Here is an 18,670-nt window from a genome sequence, read left to right on the forward strand (position 1 = left end):
TAAATGACTGGAATCTTCACGCTCTTGACTTAGTGACCTTAAATGTGGAGGCTTCCTGTTGCTTTGTTCAGCAGCATTTTTAAGCCATCAAGACAAATTGTCCTTTCGCTGCAAAATGTCTCTGGCAACGACTGTTACCACGCGTTTATATTATTCTGTTGCTGAACAACTTCACTGTGTGGGTTCAGATGTTAACAGTAGGGGAGAGAAGTTAGTATGACTCAGTGTTAGAAATGCACAGAACTGTGGGCAAGTGCTACAGAACAGAGAGAAGTGTGTGTGTGTGTGTGTGTGTGTGTGGCTACATTTAAATGCATGATTAGCGTGTGGGTGGCCAGTTGGCATGTATCGCCCCTCAGAAGGTGAAAACAAAAACGAACAGCAGCAAGTCTCCACTCCCCACGTTAGACAAGAGTCCTGTAGTGCAATTATACCTCTGATTACAACCACCAAGGTCATGCTGATGAGAGAACTGCAGAACAACAATCTCTATAATCTCTGACACACTGTGGCGCATTCGGAAATGAAGACACACACACAGAGACTCACCTGTAGGCATGCAAAACACAGTAATGCACATAATAATAATAATACATTTTATTTAATGGCGCCTTTCATGGCACTCAAGGTTATCTTACATCATAAAAGATCAGCAATTAAATGATACAATAAACAACAGCAAATAAAACATTAGCACAGTTAATAATAAAACATAGACTTAACAACACAGCACCAGTAATGAAACATCAGTACAGTTAACAGTAGCACATGCAGTTATCCAGCGGGCATAGCCAGTAAATGTGTAAGAAAACAGTTTTGTAATAAAAATAGGATGCAGTTGATGCAGTGAAAGTGAGTAAACTGTTGTGAAAATGGGTTTTAAGAGCAGTGTAATGTAGTCCAGCATGTGGATGCGAGAGTGAGGGGTGTTCAGAAGGTTGGGCGGAGCATAAGAGAAGGCCCCAGCACCCGTTGCACTGAGGCTGATGGCTGGTAGTGCCAGCAGACCTGCAGATGCAGACCACAAGGAGCGTAAGTCTGAAGGAGGTCTGTGAGATAAACAGGGGATAGATTATAGGGCTTTAAATGTTAACAATGCAATTTTAAAGTTAATCTGCTTTGACATATTGTAGTTGAATCAGCAGGGGAGTGACATGCTCTGTGGACTTTGAACGTGTAATAATCCATGCTGCAGAGTTCCAGATGAGTTATAGTTGGTGGATAAGATTTTGGCGATGCCAGCCAGGATTGCGTTGCAGTAGTCAATGCGTGACATGACCAAATCATTGACGAAGTCTTCTGTCGAGTATTAAAGCAGGGCATAATCTGGAGATACTTCACAGATGGAAAAAGGCAATCTGGGAGAACTGTCCAGGATAATGCCAGGGCCTTTAACCTCTGTGGAGACACGTATGGTGGCTTCAGCAGTGGTGAGTGAAGAAATCTGTTTTTTAGAGCCAGTGAGGAGGAGTACAATTTTACTGCTGTTGATTTTTAGGTGGTTGTTTATCAAACATATCTATCATGGAGACGTGCAGTGAGGGTACTGGAGGACAGAGTGTAAGTGAGCTTAGTGGACATATAAAGCTGTGTGTCGTCAGCATAACAGTGAAAATGAACACCAAAGTGCCGGTCGATGTTGCCAAGAGGGAGGAGGTGAATAATAAACAGGAGAGGCCCCAACGCAGGACCCTGTGGAACTCCATGGTGAACTATGGAGCTTTCTGGCCAGTAGTTTTATATTGCTGCAAAATGTGTCCAGTCTGCAAAACCTCTGCAAAGTGCTCTGAATTTGTGCCGATTTATGTGCAGAAATGAAAACAAAAAAGCACACACACCACAGAGATCACTGGCCCAGGAGGGAGGATGAAATTATCTACAGCTAGTGGTGGCCAGCGGCTGAAGTTCCAGTAATTAGCAGTAATATGGTGGACACACACACACACACATATATATTAACTTGAGACTAAAGGAGTGTGTGTGTACATTTTTGCCTGTGTGTGTGAGTGTGTGTGTGTGTGTGTGTGTGGATGTATTTTTTTAGTATAAGTGCCTGTGACAACGCCTGTGTGTGTTTCCAGTGTCTCCTCATCTTATTTAAGAACCGTCATCACTCAAAAATTACGTCTCCTCGAGGTGTGCACTCCTTCATCTTATTGTGTGTGCATGCATAGATGTGTGTGTGTAGCTGGTTTGGAATTACTGTACTCTTCCTTGTGGTGTGTGACCATAAATTTCGAGGGCCCAGGGGTGATGTGGATGCTAGTAAGATATGCCCTCATATCACAACACTGGCCTAATGAAAGCCAGGAAGTAATTGCAGGACTAAAGCCCCCTTCTCCATTTCTCATTTTCTTCTCCAATCTAACTGCAATCAAGCAAATCTCAGGTGGCAGTGGACGGGTGGGCGCCTGTAAATATGGCACCCCTTCTAATTAAGTCTTCAGGTTCCATGACTTTATTGTGCTGCTAGGACTGTGCAGTACCCGCAGTAATAATTAAAGCCAAGCCCCCTCCTAAAGATGCCTTTTATTCCCTGATTTAATTACCTTTATTAATCAGAGAAAAGATGCAGAGAAAATCTAAAGGAGAGTGCGTCTGCAGTGCAGTGCAGCTTATTTGTTTTTAGCTCACAGCTCCAGTGATATTGCAGTGTGCTTTTGGTAGTTTATGAGTGGATGTGATAATTGTAAATTATGAGATATTTCCAAAAGATAAAACACTACACAGGCACTTATTCAGAGCAGGGGAATAGACAATTTGTTAAAGCTGCTGGTGTTGGGAGGGCGATGCTGGTGAGGGACTTCTCAGTGGCCTCTCACCATCAATTACTTTTATTCCCTTTGAGAAAAGAGCACAACAACGACAACAAACAAATCAACAATACCTGCAGAAGAACAGATAAGCCGTAACAGTGGACTATGTTTGAACCGGGTGCATGAAAGGAGCAGAGAGGCTTGCTGAGACACAGGTAGTGTGGGTTTGTGTTTGAAGGAGCCTTGCGGCTTTGAATGTGTTCTTTGCCTCTCTCCTGGCGAAACAAACAGGACCACACAGCTCACATCCAAGCATGCATCAAACTCTTTAGACCTCCGCGGGTCATCTTTCTTTGTGCCGCTCCAGCTCCCAACAATTTCAACAAATAAGAACAGCAAAGCAATAGAGACAAGAAAGAGAGAGAAGACAGAGGCAACACGTGTGACCCTCACGTTCCTCTTGTCAGTCAAACATTGGGAGGAAGCGGCCTGTCAGATCCTGTTAATTATTCGTCTCATATCAGCTTCTCCTTCCCTTGTGGCAGACTGACAGTAGGCCAGACCAAGAGAAAAAACATGCACTGAAATACAATAAAGGCGCTTGCAGACTATTGATATTAAAGTCACACTAAAATGCAAAATGCCGACCTGGTAGCCAATTATCCACACCATAATAAATACATAATATATTTAAAGTTCCATCAAGCTATAGTTTTATGTTTATATTAATGTTGCATTAAATGGTTCCCTGTAATTTTAATGTGTACCACTAATGCCACTAAGAGTCAATATCATAGTGCTTGCTGATTGTTTTGGTTCAGTACTCTGTATAGTCATGTCCCAACGGCTCTCACTGAACTGCATACAAACCGTAGACTGCAGTTGTGTACTTCCTGACAGCTGAAGTAAACAAGTGATTAATAAAGAAATGTAAGCTTTTGAGAAGCTGAAAATACATTTTCTGTGGATTTGGAGGACCAAACAAAGGAAAACGTGATGTATACTGGACTTGCCGAGTTAGGTGAGAAGATCAATGCTCATTGTCTGTCTGTTAAATATGAAGCTGGAGCTAGGAGATGGTTATCTTAGCTTAGCATGAAGACTGGAAACATGGAAACAGCTAGTCTCACTGGATAACTTGTTCAAGCTCATTTGTTTAATCTGTGTAAAGAGATTGCTTATTGCTAAATAGGTTCTTTAGATGGCTTCATGTCAGAACAGCAGTAGTGATAGTACTGATTTTAGTGAGGAAATTAGCAGCAACTTGAACTTAGCAATTTGGATTTGCAGCCACGTATGACAGGGAGACCTGAACGGCTCTTGGTGTTACAGCAACTAGGCAACATAAACAATCTCGTAAAGCATGAGTGAAACTGGCCTCTATACACTGGGAGGCTCATTAGGAAATGACAGGCAGCTGTGCAGCCTGATAATGAGAGCATTAACAGAGGATCAACAAGGTTGATGAGACTGTGAACATCTAGTGCCCACACATACATGCCCCATCCAAATGTGTCTGCATCTCACTATGAACTGTTTGACAGGTTTACCCTTTAAATGAGGTGTGGGACATGTCCCACCTGTCCCTCTGCATTCTGTGTGGGATTGCTAGCTTTCCCTATCATTGAAAAGTCATATCACGGATACCATTCACTGTACAATGGTACTGTCTGATTTTAGATGTTAGGACTGAAATGCACATAAGTGCATAATTGCACTGCAGCATAGATCTCTATTCCAACAACTCACACCTTCCTTAAAGCATGCTTAATCAGCATGATACTTGCTAAATGTTAGCTATCGTCATACTGATACCAGCTACAGCAAAACTGCACATTTTAGCTGGGACAAAGCATGCACGCCACGCCATGATATTGTTAGATGTCTGTAAAGGTAACTAGAAAAATAGGTTGTATCTGTGTCATCGAAAGTATATAGTCACCATCCATTTTGCAGTGCTCTGCATTATGGAAACAATAATGGGATCAGCCCACCAGAAGGATGACCTTACTTGAAAGCAGGGATGGGAAACCTTTTTCCTATCAAGGACCATTTCAGTTTTCAAATTTTTCATAAGGGTGGCACACGGGAAGGGGTTTGGGGTCACTGATGACCGGACAACGACAAGAAGCGTATTAGGCATATGCAATGGGTGGGAGGAGGGGGCTCACCTGGGGCGGGGGGAAGCAATTGTATCAGGGTGGCCTTGTTTCTGTTGGGTGATGATGATGATGCTACTCACAGCAGTCGGGTTTGGGTCAGTCAGTCTTTGCAAGAGTCAGTTTTGAAAACAGCTGCTCTCAGTAGCAGCTTGTTGCTTTGCAGCTCAATATTGTGAGTTATCAGGCACATCAGCTGGTTCCACATTAAACAGCAGATATGTTCAGTCTAGTCTGTTTAGTCTACTATTTAATGTTATTTATTGCTGAATAAAAAAATGAATTGTTTTTTTGTATTTGTGAATTTCCTCACGTGCCAGATCAAACAGTCTTGTGGGCAGTATACGGCCTGGTGGCCGGAAGCTCTCCACTCCTGCCGTGAAGTTCACAATAACTGTACTTGTTTCATGCATGCATGGCTTACAAATGTATAAGATCAAAACCTATGGGGATGAAAAGGGAGCAGAAAGGATGAAGAGGAAGAAGACGGCCAACTGTAGTTTCATAAGCCAGCAGTCTCTTGTCATTATGTCGCCCAGAGGGACTGGAAGGACATGTGATAGAGACTGAAAGAGTATAGCTGGGTCCCCCAGAGAGGGAGCATGAAAGCATGAAATACATCATTTGTGCAAACATGTAAGACACACCAATCTGAACAAATCAGCCAGTGTTTTTTTTTTTTTACTTTTTTGTCTGTGCACACACATCCAGTGCCTGTTTGTGCATTTGCATACAATAGTTGTAAATGTGAACATGTGGGTGCACTGACTTGCACACGTGTGTCAGTGTGTTTACATATGTATATACACAGTCGTTACATGTGGGAACATGAGAACTATTTGAAACCACAGTGCACTTTACAAGCAGAAACCACCATATTCCCATGTTGGATCTGCACGGAGACGAGAATCAGGCCAAACCCAGGATGAGCTGATGGCTTATTAATGCACAGGGACCTGGTATGTACCCAACACATTCAGATTGTGCATTTAGCTTTTTGCCCCATTACGGGCAATATTAAGCTGAAGGGTGCAGGGCCCATTTCCAAAGAGCCGGCCTGTAATGAGAGATCAGAGGCGAGGTTTTATCATAGGCAATAAAACATGAGAACTGCGTGTCTGTTAATAAGACCCCAAGAGGATTGGAGAGGGGGGTGAAAGGCGTGGGATCCTAGGATCAAAGAAATGTCTGCCTGGAGAGAAGAGGAAGAAGAGGAGAGGAGAGGAGAGGAGAGGAGAGGAGAGGAGAGAATAACAGAAAGAATGGACAAAAGGCAGTAGAATGAATTGAAGCTGGATAGCAAAAGAAAAATCACACACAAAAAAGGATAGATTGTGAAATAGAGCTGTCTTTTTCTACTCCTTTCTTCATTGTAATTTATTCTTTCTATCAGCTTCTCTTTTCTTTCAGAGCATCATAGTGGTCTTTGTTCAGCTTAATAACTGTGCTGCCTCTGTTTCCATTACATTGTCTCTTCTTTGTTATTCTTGCATAGTCCATTGGTGTGTCTTTCTCCAACTCAAGTAGCAAAAATTTGACCTCAACTGCAGTTAAGATTATTTGAAAGTATGATTTTGCATGCTATTCTAAGGCTGTCTTTACACCTTGCATGGGAGTGTGGCTTCTATCTAATTATAGCAAATTATGGATTACATTCACATCTGACACTAAAATAGATTTATCTGCATTATAGATGAGATTTATTTCTTTTGTCACAAAGCAAAATGCTGTACATGTATTTCAAACTGGCCATAAGCTCTCATTTGTTATACATTATGCAAATCTATTTTATGCAGTGTACTGTACTGTACAAATAGAATGGGGTACAGTGTAAATCCTGAGAAACACATTTAAAGTATGTTGCAATCAGTATAGTAGGATCAAAAGCATACATTGACACATGATGTAACAACAAAAACTGAGCATTGCTTTGTTGGACTGTATTACTTTACATGTATTTTATTGATAAACCCTTTACTTAAATAAAAGTAGCAATACTACAGAGTAAAAATAATCAATTGCAAAGTAACGAGGAACTATAGCTGTCAAATAAATAAAAGAGTAAAAAGTGTAATTTTCCCCCCTGAAATGTACTAGAGTCGAATTACAAAGTAGCTTCAAATCAATATACTCAAGTAATTTATAAGTGTCTCGAAAATTGTACTATACTTGAGTAAATGTACTTATTTATTAAGGTTATTTTCCTTCCCTGGCTGATCGAATAAACCATTTTTTTATTTCATTTTACCTCAACATTTAGGCTGGGCTGAATCTCTCATTTAAATGTAATTGTGCCTGTGTCTTTCCATATAAAATATTATGGTCACATAAGTCCTAAAAAAGATGCAGTGCCACTTAAGTAAGTGGAAGCCCTGCATAAAGTCCTTTTTCATCTCTCTGCAGGGAGGTCAGAAATGAAAACATGTCTGTGGAGCAGCTGCACTTGATGTGACAGGAAGCCTTCCCAATTTATTTTGATTGGCCTTGCTTTACGCAAGCTTCGGGTAGATTTCCCATGCGACTGGGAAATTCAAAATGCGTGATGCCTACAAGCCGAACCTAGAAATGGAAGCGAAAGTATCATCAGAGCGGACATGTCTATTAGGTTCAGCCACTATGTGTTTTTGAGGGCCAACGCTGACATCTTTGTTTGATGCTGCTCATGTAATTTTAATCATTTTTACAACAATAAGGTCTCCGTGGATAGCATGAAATCCCAGTTCACTGATTCACTAACCTCCTGTGTGATTAATAATGTTTACTCCATGAATACACACTGCATAAGTCTGTATAAGTCCTCCTGTGCAAGAAGAGGAGATTTATCTTCTGAGTAACTTTGCACATTCAACTTTAATTTGCACTTAGAGAACTCTATCTTATCTCAATTCTAATCTATTCTTTATCCATTTTATTTTTTTATCTAGTACAGTAGTTTCCATGTACATCTTTTAAAATTTGTTTTTCTTACTTACCTCATGTCAGCTTAGTGTAAATTATGTGTGTTTTGTGATATGTGAACTGCTGCTGCAACACTGCTGTTTCCCTTAGGGGATCAATAAAGTACTCTATCTCTACTCTACTGTGCTCCAACTACCACTATTTACCACACATACTGTCAAGAAAGAATCCCCATGGCAACCAGATAAATGAGTCTAACCAGAGTGTCAAATAATGCTTTTTTTAACAGCTGTTTGATTTTTAGAACTTTGAGAACTTCTGAGAAACTGAGAAAATTCTTCAGCTGAAGCTAATTCAGATGTAACATGTGATTATGAATCAGACTGAATTTATAATTGACTTTTAAACCCTCGCAGAATCCATTGTGTGGAGGTGTGGACCTCAGTGTGACCGTCATCTGCCGCCTCACTGCCACCCTGCTGTCTTTGTCAGGCACATAAAAAGGCAAAAAAAAAACCCAGCGTCTGATCAGTATGAACTGAACATGGATGTCGATGTATAATCCACTCACAGTGAAAACTGTGGTTTCCCTGACAACCCAAATCACATTTAAGTTGAATACATTTCCATAGTTAATGATTGCTCACCACAGTCTCTGATCAAATAGCAGACTGTGGATACAGATTAGACTTTAGATGTGCAGTCCCTGCCAGATATTCCCTCCCTTCCTAAAAGGGAGCTTGCAGAATGGAAAAAAAAAATCTTTTGGGAGGAAACTCACCATGAAGGTCCAGGGCGGCCACATGATTAAAGAGACCAGAACCCTGTCACCAGAAGATGGCATGAGTCTATCATTGCGAATGCCCTTGCCTTTTCATCACAGTAGACCTCAGAGGGTTAGATACATATTTCTAGAATAAGCACACTGAAATAAAGCCACCTGCCACTCATGAAACACACAGACTGATGCTGCATGCCCACATACTGCATGTCCAAACATTCCTGCTTCTGAGACTCAAATACATTGTTTCATTACTACAGTTGTTAATTCTGGCTACCAAGCTGCTAGTTTGTCCCATGTCCTTTGCCAGATGTTCAGCTTTGCGTGGCTTATTTTTATTTGTCATATTTACTGGGACTTTATTGACAACGTGGTATGATCTGCTGTGTGTTAGGCATACGATATTACCATTTTACTAACTTGTAACTGCTGACATTTTATCAACAACATTATGATGGCAATATTTTATTTATTATGTATTGCTCATTGCTGCTCTGCATGTCTGCATGTGTCAAAAAATGGCTCTGATCAGTTTTACTCAGCCGTGGTTTGTGGCTTTGTGTTGCTTGCATGGCTACATGTACTGAATCGTGAATATTGTTGATGTATTATTGCACTAATGTGTCACTGCTCCCTGTTGCTTGGCTTGTGTACATCAAAATGTTTATTTTGCTGCTGTCTTTATGGCGTTCTATAGACTGCTATTTGCGCATTTTAACTAGCGCCTCACTGGTTTCAAAACATCTCACCAAACAACTGCCCAAGTAATAAATAAATAAATTGAACTAAATTAAATTTTGAACCAAAACTGTAATAACATATTAAGGTCATTAATTTTTTTTTTTCTATTTTGCAAAAGTTAACCATGCTTGTATCCATGCTGGGATGGTCAGGATGCCACAGTCTCCACTTCAGCCTCCATACAGATAAGAGACAACAAAGAAAATAGTTCATTTCAATATTTAGACAGTTTGTCCAAACCTCTCAAGTAAATATTGACATGACAGATTCTGTTGGGTTTTCTGTTGGCACTCAGATTACTCGAGAAAAAAAAAAAATCTAATTACAGGATCTTTAACATCTTGTCACAATTAACTTCACGCTTAATAATAAGAAGGTGGACTTTTTTCCGATTCCTATTGCTGACATTTACACCTACATCCACACACACAAATTCATATCTGCATGAATCATTTAGGCTTTCAGAACTAGAAAAGGTTGTCATGTTATTATAATATATTATTTTATTATTGTTCTCAGCTAGTAACTTCATTGGGTATTAACTGTAAAATAAAAAGAAAAACAAAAAGGAAAAAAAGTCAAAGTCAGTCAAGAAGTTCTGATCTTTTTTCCTTTTGTTTTCATGATTGCTTTCCTACACGCATCTCTTGTGAGTGGGAATTTGAAATTCATTAACAGGGCCGACTCCTCTGCCCACGTCGTGCTGCAAGGGAAGCTCTGTGTGTTTCTCACTTCTTATCCTGCGTGTCCTTAATGAAGCAGGATTGATAGCACGCCAGCGGAAACACAGCTCACCTCATCAGCGACCAGCCAGGGGACTGACACTCTCCAATAAATAGTGCAGTAAACACACAATTACGGGCCCACATATCACTGCTCCGTTATTACATCCTCCCAATTAAGCATCAAGGGGCAACCTCCTCATTTGTATCGCTTTACACGTGTAATCAGTGAATTGGTAATGATGTGCTGAGTCCCAGTCGCGGACTCAATAACCAGTGAGAGGGTGAAAGTGGGTGGTGGTGATGCTGCAGTGTCTATCTACTTCCTTGGCTGTAAAACTGAAAGGTGTAGAGCTCAGGCCATTGCTGTGGTGAGCCAATTGTCTGTGTGGAAAACTGTTTAAGATGTCCATGTATTTTTTCTCTGTTCATTCTTAACAGCCATGAGGTAACAATACATTTAACTGACGCTCTGCTATGTAGGCCAACAGAGCCAGCCTGCTCATCTGCTCTGACATTCACTTTAATATTGATAATGTTTCAAGCTCCAGGCCTTTCTTTTTTCATCAAGCCAAACTCGAGAGCCCTTCGGCTGAAGCCAGCGCACAGCGAAAGGTGCGGTGGAGCGAGTGAGTGTGCATTTATGATCTCTTTTTAGCACCGCGTCGCTAACAAATGTGCATATTCACTGAAAACATGCTTGCACCACCACCTGAAGCTCCCATCGATGGATGTGGACAGGCCCGACACCAGCTGCTGCCAGAGTGTGTGGCCTCTGAATGTTGGTGTTTGGCTGCCATCTAGTGTGAGGGATTTGCAAGTGGATGGCTGATGCTCAGACATGTAGCAAACATGCAAGATTTTTAAACTAGCACAAAGACTAGAAGAGCACAATTGTCATTATGGTACTTTTTGAATGGTCTTTTTTGTTTGTGTTTTTTTCAATGGCCTCATTTTTCTATAGAAGCAAAGAGGCAGGTGGATGCTAACCACCCGTGAGTTCAAGGTTCATTTATTTGTCATTCCACAACACGGAGCTGCGCCACAAAAAGCTTGTGCCTTTATGCTACACTAGAAAAAATGTATTTTTTATGGTGGAGTGTGGAGGATGAGTTGAGTCTCACAGCCTGAGGAACCACCCGAGAGCAGGACCACAATGTTTTTTTGATAGATTGTCACCTCTGTGTGAGAAGCAGAAAATACTTGAGGAACAGAAACACGTATAAACCAATCTTACAATCAGGAAGTTACTCCAGCTGTTTGGTCCAGTACACCGATGTATATTACCGCTGTCTTGATCCACTCCCGACCATAATGTTTTCCCAAGGGTATGATTTCCCATAATTTGGGAAAGCCAATGCACCCTGTCGTCATCCCAGAACATCCAAATAAAACTATGTCGGTGACCACTGCGGTCTCCTGATCTCCATCCTGTTGAGTGCCTTTGGGCTGAGCTCCATTGCAGCGTTCATCCACCCGTACACCTCAAGCAGCTGCACTGATAAATGCATAATCAGCTTTAACACTAGGACCCGTTCTTTTCTAATTTCTCCAGTCAGTAAAGTTTCTTTCCACCAGTGCTGACGGCATTTAATAGTCAAAGATGTAGAAGTTTTTGTGAGGAGGCAGGAGGCTTTTATTACTCTCTGGGGATTTTTTTCTCTCCGAGCGATATCATGGCCAATGAATATGGCTTATGAAAAATAATGCAGCTCTGTGCAGGCCCCTGTGGGCACAGTGTGGAAAGCTAGAGACAGATATTTAGGTTGTCCTTTCTACCTTAGTCTCATCAAATTACTGTAATGCTTCCTCTGCCTCTGCTGGCTATATTCATCACGTACAGCAGCTTCTGCCTTCAGTTTTATAAGAAAATAAGAAAGGTACTATTGTTTTCCTGTTTGTATCAAAGGGAACATCTCATCAGAAAGCTACTACAGAACCATCAACTTTTGATCCCTCAAGTAAAGCCCATCAATTATTGATCAGCCGTGTGGTCTTAGAAGCTGAGAGTAAACAGGTTCATTGTTTTTTTCCTTTTTCTTTTCTATGTTTGTTTGAAGTTCCTGGAAGATAAAAACTAAAATGTTATCTGAGGAAGTTCTTCAAATGTACTGGGCTAACTGTAATGGGCTAAATATACTTTGGATTCTTTCCCATATTTCATCTGTTAAATGCTTTCATTTTTTAAAAAAGTCCTCCTTAAACAAAGAGAAAATTTGACAAAGTGGATTAATTTCACCGAATAAAAACATTTTTCATCGACTTTAGTGTGCATCTGTTTCTCTTTGCTGGAGGATGTGAGTTTGGATCTGCTTTTTGTGGAACACTCTGGGGACATATACTGTACAATACAAGTGTTTTGCTAAAAATAAAACACAATTTAATAATTTAATAAGATAATCTTGTCATTATTCATCCACTTCGTGGCAGACAGGCCTCATGGGAATACAACCAAACGGAGCGACTGACTGTCATCAGGTGCATGGATGAATAATCTGACGAGAATAGAAAAATACAGTATGTACATCAGTAAAGTGCCAGAATGAGAGAGCCAGTTAACAATTAGCTAAGCAGATGAAACCCGCTGAGAAGTGTATGAATTCATGAATAATACATCAGGACTGCCCCTGTCAAATAGCGTTTCTCAAATGTTGCTAATTACGAGTCTGAAGCTGTGACACTATATCTGTACCTTGTAATACTTTCATTGAAGAGTTAGTCTGTCCTTCTGTTTTTGTGTGTAATGGCTGCCTTCTCTCTCTCTATGTGCCTTGACTTAGCCCAGAGAGGAACTGCTCTGAGTGTTTGCAGCCAGCAGAGCAGCATTATGGGGACCACGAGGGGATGGAAGTGACCCTTCAGGTGCTGCTCGACGCAGGTGCAGGTTTTCACATACACAGCGTGCCAGCAAACACAAAGTACACTGGGTATTGTAAGCTGCAAATCATTGTTATTCTCATCTGGTTGCTCATTCCAGGTAAATTTTAAAGAAACGATGTGTGATTTACCTCTTTGAAGTGGAGGAGTCCATCAAAGTGGGATGCTGTGTGAAAGTCTCTTTGAGGTGAAAACGCTGGTCGTTTGTGATGTCTGCGTGAAAGCATCGCTTATTTGGATCCATCTTTCACAGATCCAAGACTCATCACCTAATATGGTCGTGACTGTAATTTATCATACTTATATAATTATAAAACTGTTAAGAACACACATAAATCAGAAATGAGTAACAAACCCAGCCTGCGGGAGACAGCTAGTAGTCATGAGCAGTGCACTGTAATCTTCATCATCAGATGATATGTGATAGCCTGGTGTACTGTAACATCTTCCAATGGCTTCTCATTAAAACGTCAAAATCAGATTTACTCGCAGAGTCCGCTCCGGTGTTTGATTATAATAATCAATCAATAAATAAGCGTAACGTCACCTTTAAAGAAACACTTACTAGAATCATTCATTCAGACTGAAGAGGGGAGGATTATGTTTGGGATGTGTTTTCAAGTATAGGAAACAAATTGAAAGAAGGTGTAACCTGAATTAATGATTCAGTTTTGTTAGGTTTGTTTATACGCTGGATATAATGTGTACATGCATGTGCAGAGCTGCCCTGCATAGACCCTGCCACAAGAAAATCAAGCCCCAGTCTGTTCAACAGTGAGTGATACTACTGTGCTAATGTACAGCATTTAATGAACATAAGATGCTCTTCTAACCCCTGTGGCTTTTCTCTGGATGTTTCCATCTCTCATACCTTCAACTAAAGAAAGATTCATTTTTAATCTTTGGAGCTGTTTATCTGATACCCTCCAAAGCTTTTCTGTGCCTGTGTTGTTTTGGATTTAACCTTCAAGTGATCGTCTGCAATTTACTATATTTAAATTTATTCATAATATATGTTGTGATCTTAAAAACAGTTTCAATGACCCTCTCAAAGTCCCTTTTAATCAACTTGTTTTCCATAAATTGGAGCCTGTTTATACCCTCATTTAGCTTTCAGATGATGAGGATGGCCCATCTTTAAAAATGAGTGCAGTCAGAAGCACCAAATTCTGCATAAACAGTTTGACCCGATTAACATAAAATCTAATCAGAGTCTCAGTTATTGTGGAGACTTGACTAGTCGAGGCCGAGGGAGACACATCAGTTTTAGACATTCAGTTCAAACTAACCAGCACATGTGCGAATGCAAACTGATCCCGCCGATAAAATAAACTCACCGCTCGCAGAGGTTTTGAATCATCGGCCATCCCATAAAACGCTCTGATGGTGAAATACAGCCGTTCAACGGGACGCTGAGTTTTGTCTCACAACGTTGCTCCAGAGCTGCATGCAGGCTTTATGATCCATTTGTATGGAGTCTTAGCTGACCCAGGGTTAAGTATATCTTGTGCTTTCAATCTGTGACTCTCAAAAGAGGCACAGTTCATACAACAAAGAAATATTTAAAATTCTGTCATTTGTGAACTCCCATTAACTCATACTGGCACCACAACAGCACGGACAGATGTTTGTTGATGCTTCCCACTGAAGTGTGTTGCAGTGTTTAACAGTCGGAGCAGTTTTATTCAGAGGACTACGAGCTGTAGGGTGACTTTTAAAAGTCCAACCTCATCGGCCTCGCTGCAGATATATTATCATCATTCTACTGTACAGGACATTAAATTTCTTATTTAGTGCCCTATTAAATGCTGATTCACATAACACGACTTTATGCTCATTGTGGATGTAAATAGAAATTATTATGTTAGAGTGCTTTCCTTATTGTTCATTGTCTGCCTGTAAAATTGTGTTTACTCTTTTAATCATGCAAATCAAATAGAGTTTTGAATTCTTTTCACACACAGTCAACCTCAACAGATTTTGTTTTTGATCCAACACAGCCGGTAAGAAACCATAGTTTAGACAGCAGAATATATTGCAACACAAGAATAGCGTTTTCATATGGCAGCAATTGCTCACTTATGCACTAAATCAATTTAGCACGATGATGCCATCCCTTTGAAATAGCATAATACGTGAGTAGATTCACTTTTAGTTGCATTGTACATAAGAAATCCATCATTTTATTATTGAAGTAAGCTCTAACATGCTGTATAGATATACATATATATCATACTGTGTAAGTCAGTGTCAGGACTCGAGTCTTTCTCTTTCTAATCGTGTGAGTGGGTGTAACAGCGCAATCTGCACCACTAAAGGTTTAATCTTGGCTTTGGCTGATCTCTGATACAGTCAGAACGAACTGTTATATAAACCTCTCTTTACTATAAAGGACTCAGGGTTAGTATTATGGGTTTTTAAGTTTCTATTCGAGGGTTGATTTATTGTGGTACTGAGGGATTTTTAACGCCTTTTGTGCACAGTTTGCACTGTTACTAATGGATTGTTAATGTGAAAATATCCATTAAATTAATCCAAAGTCTATTAAATGACCCCTAACTGATTACCTTAAATTACTCACTTAAAGAATTAAAGGCACTCTTTTTGCAAATTAAATTAAATGAATTTAATTAAAGGTAATCAATTTCTTTTCAAGTGGCAAAGACTGTAGGGCATTAAAGGATAAGGTTGGCGATTTCCTATGTTTTTCCCATCCTAAACAAATCTAATGAAAATCCAACAACAAATTGTCCCACATAACAAGCCAAAGCCTGATATAGTTTATTCCTCTGTGTCACTGAGCTCCACTGACGTCCAAAAACTGTCAGAGAGACACCAGTGAGCCACTCTGCTGCACTGTGTCACACGCCTCTTCATTACAGTGAACATATGACACTGTAGTTTATCTTAATCAATCAACCTACAAGCCCTGTAGCTATAAATACTCCTTATCGCACTTCATCTACTGCTGAGAATAGTCCCCAACAAACATACTATTGACAGGTTTGAGTAGCGTTTGCTGGACACTGCAGAGCCCAGGTGTTTTAGCAGAATACTTAAACGGATCATTCCTGGTTGGAGCCAGGAACCTTCATTGCATGTCATGTCACATAATGTCAGTGACTTGTCAATGCGATATTATGGGATGACGTATAAATAGCACGCCACTTTTAAGGACATTTCACATTTTAAGCTTTTCACATGTCATTTAACACATCTGCCTTTTAGGAGTTTTGGATGTGCAGGAAAGGACCAAGTCAGCTGACCTTCAACGGGTGACCTTCATCATCAAAGCCAGGTGACTTTCATTTGGGTAGGATTAGGCACGAAAACTGTTTTTTTTTTTCTGGAAAAGATGATGGTTTGGGTTAAAATAAATACGTGACGGAAGTTAAATGCATTACATAAGTTAAGTCAGCACTGACTTTTGGTTCCACACAGGATACAAACACCAGTCTCCCTGGTGAAAGTCCTGTGTGTGTTTGACCCATCCATCCATCTCAGCCACCTACATGCTCACACTTCCTCACTGTTTATACAACATCCCCTTTATGACATTCACAGGTAAACTGAAGAATGGGCTTAAGAGTGAGAGCTCCAGACTGATTATAACACCAACCGTATCCTTTAAGAGTTTGGTAGGTTGCATGTAAAATCGTCCTCATTTACTACCCCTACCAAAATCACAGATAAGATCAAAGCTTCAATGATTAACTCACCTGAACTAAGATTACAGCCATTGCTGTGAAGTACAGTTCAGCCAAATAACCTCTTTCCTGCCCTCCTGTTATAGATAATATATTCAACAGAAAATGACAAAAAGTAAGCTTTCCTGTAATAAACTAAAAAAAGCGGTTACAATAAAAACAATGTCATGAAGCCCAGGTAATATGCTGTGACTGCATAAAAATTATGAGACACTAGCAATAATGATCTGATAGTATAAGTTTACAACAGTAGACACACACAACCACACACAGTCTTAGGTCTTTATTCTCTTTTCTCTTATCTCTCCTAAAACTCTTTGTCCGACCTGCCACCACATCCTCCTCCTGTTGTCCATTTTCTCTGGCTTATCTCTCCCCTCCATCGTTTTTGTTTTCTCTGTCCCGCTCTGCCCCCCCTCAACTCTTGCCACATCATCTCTGCCAAAGGAATCTGGCATGGCTGCTAATTTGATTTAGTTTGGAACAACGGAATATCAAAGAGCCGTTGTCACCAGGATGTCGGCACTACAGGGAAGCCACCGCGCAGACAGACTCCAATGTTTTGGTATTTTTTCAGCCCGCTGACAAAGATTCGTAAACGTGCGTTCATGTAAAAGTCTTTCATATTGAAGTGCGTGGAATTGACATTCTTCAAAGCTTCTTTCTTACAGTGTGTGTGTGATTGTGGAAGAGCAGCAGTGGGGGATGTATCTGCCCCTGCCACTGATAAGAGATGACACCTTGCATGCTGACCAGTAGCGCTGCAAAGCTATGAGATGCTAGTCGCGCACACAAACATATGCACTCGTAGAAAACACACATGCGAGACTTTGCCGACCACAGTTCTGCTGTGAGATTACATCTCCCTCTGATCTGTGAAAAAAGAGCCGTCCCCTCCCACGGGCCAGACGGTAAACAATAATCACAAATGCCACAGTGTCACACAACAACAAACGGATGACACGTCCAAGAGACCAAACAAGCATCTACACATCATCCATGCTCTGTTTTAGATCAGTGATTTGTCTTCTCTTATTACCAGTCATAAAGCAGGGATGGACGGGAGAGAGGGATGAGGGGAGAGAAAGTAAAAGATTGGAGGGCTGGGCAGAGATTTGAGATAGGAGAGAGGGATGAAATGAGAAAAAGACAGAGTTCAGTGAAAGTGTGTGGGCTGATAATGAATGTAATCTGCATTCAGATGATATGTGGCCATCGCTGATGTGAATTTACCAGCTCTGACTACATGCAACAGTGGTGTTTAGAGAGACACTTCAAAGCAGTCGTTTGAGCAGAGCTGGACCTGTACATCCAGACTGCACACATGGAGCCACAGCATTGCCTTAAAACGCTGCATGCTTTGAGAACTTAGTGAGACTAAATTGACTGAATACATTTATTTTAGATTCACAAGTATGCTTAAAAAAATGTATTGTTCAAACCATGCACATAAAAAAAATTCAATTAGTAATTCAAACATTGTGTGCTGCTGTGCAGTTTACAAAAATAAACATAATCTCAGAAAAGAGATCTTAACACTTGTCTTATATTTAGTCAAAAGCATGCCAATTATTGAAGCCCAGCAGTTTCCTGGCAGCGACCCTGTCTTTCTCTGGTGTCAAAGTGTCTTATACGGACATGCTAGCTGATAAGTAACCGCCAAAGCTCGATCGCTAGACTGTGGCAGAGTCAAGAGGCAAAGTCAGAGGGCATCTGGTCGACAAGTATGAAATAACGCTGAAGGGGCTCGGAAAGTGGAAATGAGGCTAATGAGGGGCAGAACAAGCAGGAATGCACACAACTGAGGCAGACATAATGACAGCAACTCCTCAACAGGTCACTGACCTGCTCCTGTAAGCAGGGATGGAAAGAGTACTAGAATACCAAAAGTACCAATCAAATGTAAAACAAGTTAAAACAGCTTCAGTAGAATTCAACAGAAGCCAGAAAATAGGACACACATATAGAAAAGGAGAAACAGTATGTTTTTAGGCAACACAGTGGTTGTCCTCAGTCTCTCTGTCCCACT

Source organism: Chelmon rostratus, chromosome 1 (genome assembly GCF_017976325.1).
Source record: "Chelmon rostratus isolate fCheRos1 chromosome 1, fCheRos1.pri, whole genome shotgun sequence".
Lineage (NCBI taxonomy): Eukaryota > Metazoa > Chordata > Actinopteri > Chaetodontiformes > Chaetodontidae > Chelmon > Chelmon rostratus.